This window comes from Kogia breviceps, chromosome 3 (genome assembly GCF_026419965.1).
Source record: "Kogia breviceps isolate mKogBre1 chromosome 3, mKogBre1 haplotype 1, whole genome shotgun sequence".
Lineage (NCBI taxonomy): Eukaryota > Metazoa > Chordata > Mammalia > Artiodactyla > Physeteridae > Kogia > Kogia breviceps.
The window spans coordinates 36836642-36842641 of record NC_081312.1 but is presented as its reverse complement, the minus strand read 5'-3'; positions in this window follow the sequence as shown (position 1 = coordinate 36842641).

Below are 6000 nucleotides of genomic sequence, written 5' to 3'. Positions count from 1 at the left end.
CACCAGGGAAGCCCTGCTTCTATTCTTATCTCACACAAATCCTCTACACAAATTCTCTTTTCCAACTACAGCAATCTTCCAATTGCTCCCCAAATAAGACACATCCTTAGAGCCAACACTTGCACAACCCAGAGGGCACCATTCACAGAAACATAATGTGAATGGTATCCCTGGAATCTGGGCCATGGCTGTCTTTATTCCCACATCCATGATGGTACCTTTGTTCTTGATATTCTCCTGTAGAACGCTCTCTTCTTGCCTCTGCCCTAACCCTTCCTTCAAGGCTCAGCTCAGGTTCTGCCAGTTCCATGAACTCTCCACCAAGTTCCTTAGCCATAGATAATGACTCCCTCCCCTTAGTTCTTAGACCACTGGTCTATACACAGTTTAATTTACCATCTAAACTGTGATGTTTGAGAGTTACAGGGGACACAATTACTCTGGAACAACAGGCATAAACTGGGACAAACTGAGGCATATGATCAGCTACTTATATATTACTCATCTGGCACTCAGTATGTATTGTCTGGAAGGTTTTGTTTCTTTGTTTGTTAAAGTGAATGTATGTATTTAAGTGTACATGCCTTATCTCCTCAAGACAGTAAATCCTCTGAGTAAAAATCATGTATTCTCCCTCTTTGTTCACCTCGTGCCTGGCCAGTGTCTCACATATAATATACTCTAAAAATTGTTTGTTCATCATGATTATGTCTTCACTGTTATTTAGCAGTGAAACTTGGGCTAGGAGTGAACTGACAAAAGCTATAAATTCATCCAATTATGATTCTGGCAGGAAGAAAAAATTCTCTGTGACCCTAGAAAGAGATATTTACATCCAAAAATTTCCTCAAGGGGCTTCCCTGGTGGCGCAGTGGTTGAGAGTCCGCCTGCCAATGCAGGGGACACGGGTTCGTGCTCTGGTCTGGGAAGATCCCACATGCCGTGGAGCGGCTGGGCCCCTGGGCCATGGCTGCTGGGCCTGCGTGCCCAGAGCCTGTGCTCTGCAGCGGGAGAGGCCACAACAGTGAGAGGCCCGCGTACCGCAAAAAAAAAAAAATTTCCTCAAGATTTTGGTGAGGATTAGGTTGTGGCCTCTGGCATACGATTCTGCCTTGTTGCTGGTTACTTAGGAATGTCCTTGCCCTCTGTCTTGACAGCATCCTCTTTCCATTGCTCTGTCACGACGCCACACAGAAGAAAGCTGACAGCTCCAACCAGAGGCTTTATATAACTCACATCAAAGTAAAACCACATCTAAGAAGATGCTGCTGTGACTAACTAACCTGAAACCAAATATTTGGAAGTTTTGATTTGCTTGACTTGCTTTGCTTAATTAACATCTGCCTCCGTTTAGCATCATCCCTGCTAAACTACCAATAACCAAAGGAGGAAAAGGAAGAAGGCCTAAGAACAGAAAAAGGCAGCAGGCAGTCATGATAGCTTAGGCTCCAAAAATAAACTAAAACACAAACTGAAAAATGAAAGACATGTGGGAAAGAAATAATTCGGACAGAATCATCTCTCAGGAGTAAATATGTAATGGAGAGTCATATTACCAAAGAGAATCAAGCCAAAATCACAGGGGGGGTATGGGGGCATATTGAAAAGTTCCTGGAAGGAAAACTATTTCATTCAAACTACTGATGGTTTGGGGCTTACTAAAATGCCTCCTGGTCAGTAGGTGACCAGCATCAGGCAGCATTTATCTGTTTTTACACGGAATAATGCAAGGAAGTTTGCCCTGGATTATTTTTCTAAAATTTGGTTCTCAGAGAGATTTCATCTGTACACCTTTGTCCTAGCATTTCCCCTTCTATCAGGTAGCAATCTCTCAGCCCCTCCAGACATCAGCGGTCTTAATAAATATAGTAATCTATCTAGGGAGTCTCTAAATGTTCTCCAGAGTTTGAGGAAGAGCTCTTTGGAAAAGATGACTCCCAAACATTCCCAGAGATGCCCTTCTTCCTTCTACTTAGGATATTTTTATACCTAGACCTCTCTGGGAGTACTGAATTTATTACCTCTTAGAGTTCCCAAACCTTTCTTTCATTTCATTATCTCAAATAGAGTCACCATCTGTTTCGGAAAATTTAAGCCAGAAATAGGCAGCTAATGGTAGATCTGCTACTGAAATGTATTTCCCATCCCCTTTGTCCAATCATTTGGCTTCCTTTTCCCTTTCTCTCTCATTCCCCTCTTTCTTCTTGAGATTTTATTTATTCTATTCTCCCACCCCATCTTTCCTCAGATATATTTAGGGCCTTTGATACCAGGCAGGGCCCAATACTGTTGATTTAAGCACTGATCTTCTTAGATGCAGAGTTCTATGTTAGATAACTTCTTGAGAGTCCTTCTACCTCTGGGGTTCTCTGGAGCTTCAGTTAATTACGATACATTGATTACTACCCACTTGTTCTTATATCTTTATTAGATTCTCTGGACTCATTTTCATCAATATAGCTAACATGTATTGAGTACTTAGTACATATATCAGACCCTGTGCTAAGTAGATTATCTCCTTTAATTCGCTCAGCAACTAGATGAGGTAGATGTATTCCCAGTTTGCAAATGAGGAAACAGGCACAGAGAAGTTAAGTACCTTGCTCAATGTGTCACCGCTAATAAGGGCCAGAGCTGGGATGTGAATCCACATCTGTATGTCTTCACACAACCACTTTGGTGGAAAATGTGATGCTGATATATATTAGGAAAAATGGTGAGCAATTTAAAAATTCATTACAGGGACTTCCCTGGCTGGCCAGTGGTTAAGACTCCATACTTCCACTGCAGGGGGTGAGGGTTTGATCCGTGGTCAGGGAACTAAGATCCCACATGCTGCAGAACATGGCCAAGAAATAAGAAAAAAAATTTTTTTATTACATGTTAACTTCCACCAGGGCTGTGTTATGCATAATTATAAAGTCAGCTGCCCCTGACTTAAGGATTAAAACTTTATCCTTCACTTGAATGCTACCTACTTTATACACCAGCCTTCCAAGCTTGTTTTCCCATTCCTCTGTATCTTTGCACATGTTGTTCCCCCTGTCTAGAGAACACCCTGCCCAACAGCCACTAATGTCCACCAATGCTTAAGTCTGCTGAAATATCAACTCTTCTGGAAAATCTTTGCTGACACTGTGTCCCTTCTCTCTCCAGCCTCTCCCATGTTGAAATGCTTGCCCTTTTTCTGGGCCCCAATAGCATGCCTAGAGCCATTATTACACTATATTGTGATAATTGGGATTTCTTTCCCCCCAGATTGTAAGCTGCTTGAAGGCAGGTAGGGAACGGGCACGCCAAATATTATATGAACTGAATCAAATTGAATCCCTGAGCTTTAATGTTATAATATCACTTCTTCCATGTGTATTTACATTTTGAGCACCACTTAAAATTTTATGATGGAAGATTCTTTGATGTAAGCATCTCAAGTATTAACTGAATTGGTGAGAAAGGACAAAGAAACCACACTGGTAGGAGAGTCACCTACTCCCTCCAACTCAAATCAACAAACCATTATGGATCAAATTACCTAAAAAGAAAAAGTAGTGTATAGAATCAACTGAAGTCAGAAAAGACATTGTTAAATCTCTAGGAATGAGGTGACAAACTGAACTGTAAGTTTACAGATCATTTCCTAGAGAGCAATGAGGTGTTCAGTTGAATGACATTAGGGCAGTTTGTTCTCTTTGTTGAGGCATCTGTTCCTTAGGCAGAATCTTCCTTTTGGTGGGCACAGCATGAATATATGACTTAGCAATACATTCTTGGTGAGTAATTGAAGAAGAGGATATTGGGTTTAATTTTTTTTTAAACCAAAACTCCTTCTCCTAAAAATAGAATTTGTTTTTAAAATCTTTGAAGGCAAATGACCTGGAGTGAACAGAGTGAAGTCTAAATGAGACAGGTGAAATGGTGGCTGCTTTGGGCCATGAAATTGGGGGTAAGGTGGTAGGATGGGTGAAACTGTGTGTTCAGCTTTTGCAACCAATCAAAAAACATTACTGAGTACCCGCTATCTGTCAGGCATAATGCTAGGAGCTGGGAAACAGGCATCATTCTCAAGAAGTTCAGAGTCAAGTGGTGACTGTGCCTTCTATAATAGAAGAACGAATTAAGCGTGATTATATAGGAAACTAATAGCCAGTCTTGGAAGAGGTGATGTTTGAACCGTGTCTGAGAGACTGAATATAACTTCAACAGGCAGAGAAAGGGCCATTCTGAGCACAGGGAGCAGCATCCAAAAAGCTCGAAAGGAGACTTGGAAGAATTTGGTACAGTAGGCCCGTGAGAAGTTTGGGGAGGGAATTCCTTGGTGGTCCAGTGGTTAGGACTCTGAGCTTCCAATGGTGGGGGCCCGGGTTACACCCCTGGTCAGGATCCCACAAGCATGGCAAAAAAAAAAAAAAAAAAGTTGGGGGAGGCTACAAATAGGAAATGTGTGACGACAAAGAATAGACAGCAAAAGGAGATGTGGGAAGCAGCAGGACATGAAGTGAGAGGAGTAGACTGGGACCAAATTTTAAACGGTTTTGAATGTGTAGTAAGGAACTTGGTCTTTATCCTGAAGGCAATAGGGAATCTCAGAGCTTTTAAAGTGACATGAGATTGATTCTGTTACATTCTTGGCACTGTCTTACCATAGTTGTTTAATAATATGCCTCACAGGACTTGCCTCGTGGTGCAGTGGTTAAGAATCCGCCTGCCTGGGCTTCCCTGGTGGCGCAGTGGTTGAGAGTCCGCCTGCCGATGCAGGGGACACGGGTTCGTGCCCCGGTCCGGGAAGATCCCACGTGCCGCGGAGCAACTAAGCCCGTGTGCCGCAACTACTGAGCCCGCGTGCCTAGAGCCAGTGCTCTGCAACAAGAAAAGCCACCACAATGAGAAGCCCGCGCACCGCAATGAAGAGTAGCCTCTGCTCCCCGAAACTAGAAAAAGCCTGCGAGCAGCAATGTAGACCCAGTGCAGCCAAAAGTAAATAAATTAAAAATATATATATGCCTCAGTTCTCTCAGACTTTGATATATAATTTCTCATTAATTCTCAAAGAAGATTTTGTCAAGAGAAAAAAGTACAAGGAACCAGCAATAGGATTGGGAATTGTTGATTAGGTATGAACCCAAAGTAGCACTTACAGAGAAGGCTCCTGCCTCTTTGTGCCTTTAGGTAACTTTCTAAGACGGAGAAGTCTTTCTAGCTCTTTCTAACTTCCTGGAGGAGGCTTTTTGCTCTCTCCCCATCTCCTGTGGTTTCCCTCCCTAGCACAATTCTTCCCCCACGGTGTCCTCTCCAACACGTTCCCTCAGTCTTTTCAAATGCACACAAACCACCTTGTACAAATTAGTCAAAGTACGCAGTCTCATATTACCCAATTCAGCTAGACACAGATTCACACACTGGGCAGGCTACTAGTCATTACCAATCCCCTCTTCCTAATTTAATATCCTCTCTTCTACAACCTTGTGCTTATGGCCAGAGTTCTTTTTCTTAGCACCCTTGAGTCATATGTATATACTCACATATAGAAAACATTTGTGTATCATTTTATAAAGTAACCCTGTAAGGTAGTTATATTCATTATTGTCATTATTTTACAGATGAGAACATTGAAGCCCAGACAATAAGTAGACTTGATTATGGTCCTAGTTTTATTAAGATACAATTAGGACTGGAATCTAACATTCTAACTTTATTTAATTTATTTTTATTTTTTTTTAAGATTTTTTTTAATGTGGACCTTTTTTAAAAGTCTTTACTGAATTTGTTACAGTATTGCTTCTGTTTTATGTTTTGGTTTTTTGGCTCTGAGGTATGTGGGATCTTAGCTCCCCAACCAGGGATCAAACCTGTACCTCCTGCATTGGAAGGCAAAGTCTTAACCACTGGACCACCAAGGAAGCCCCTAAAATTTTAACTTTATATCATCATTTCCCAAGAATACCATGCAGCGTCTATGTACCCCTTCTCCATTCCAAGTCAAAACTACCCAAGCTTCTTGAC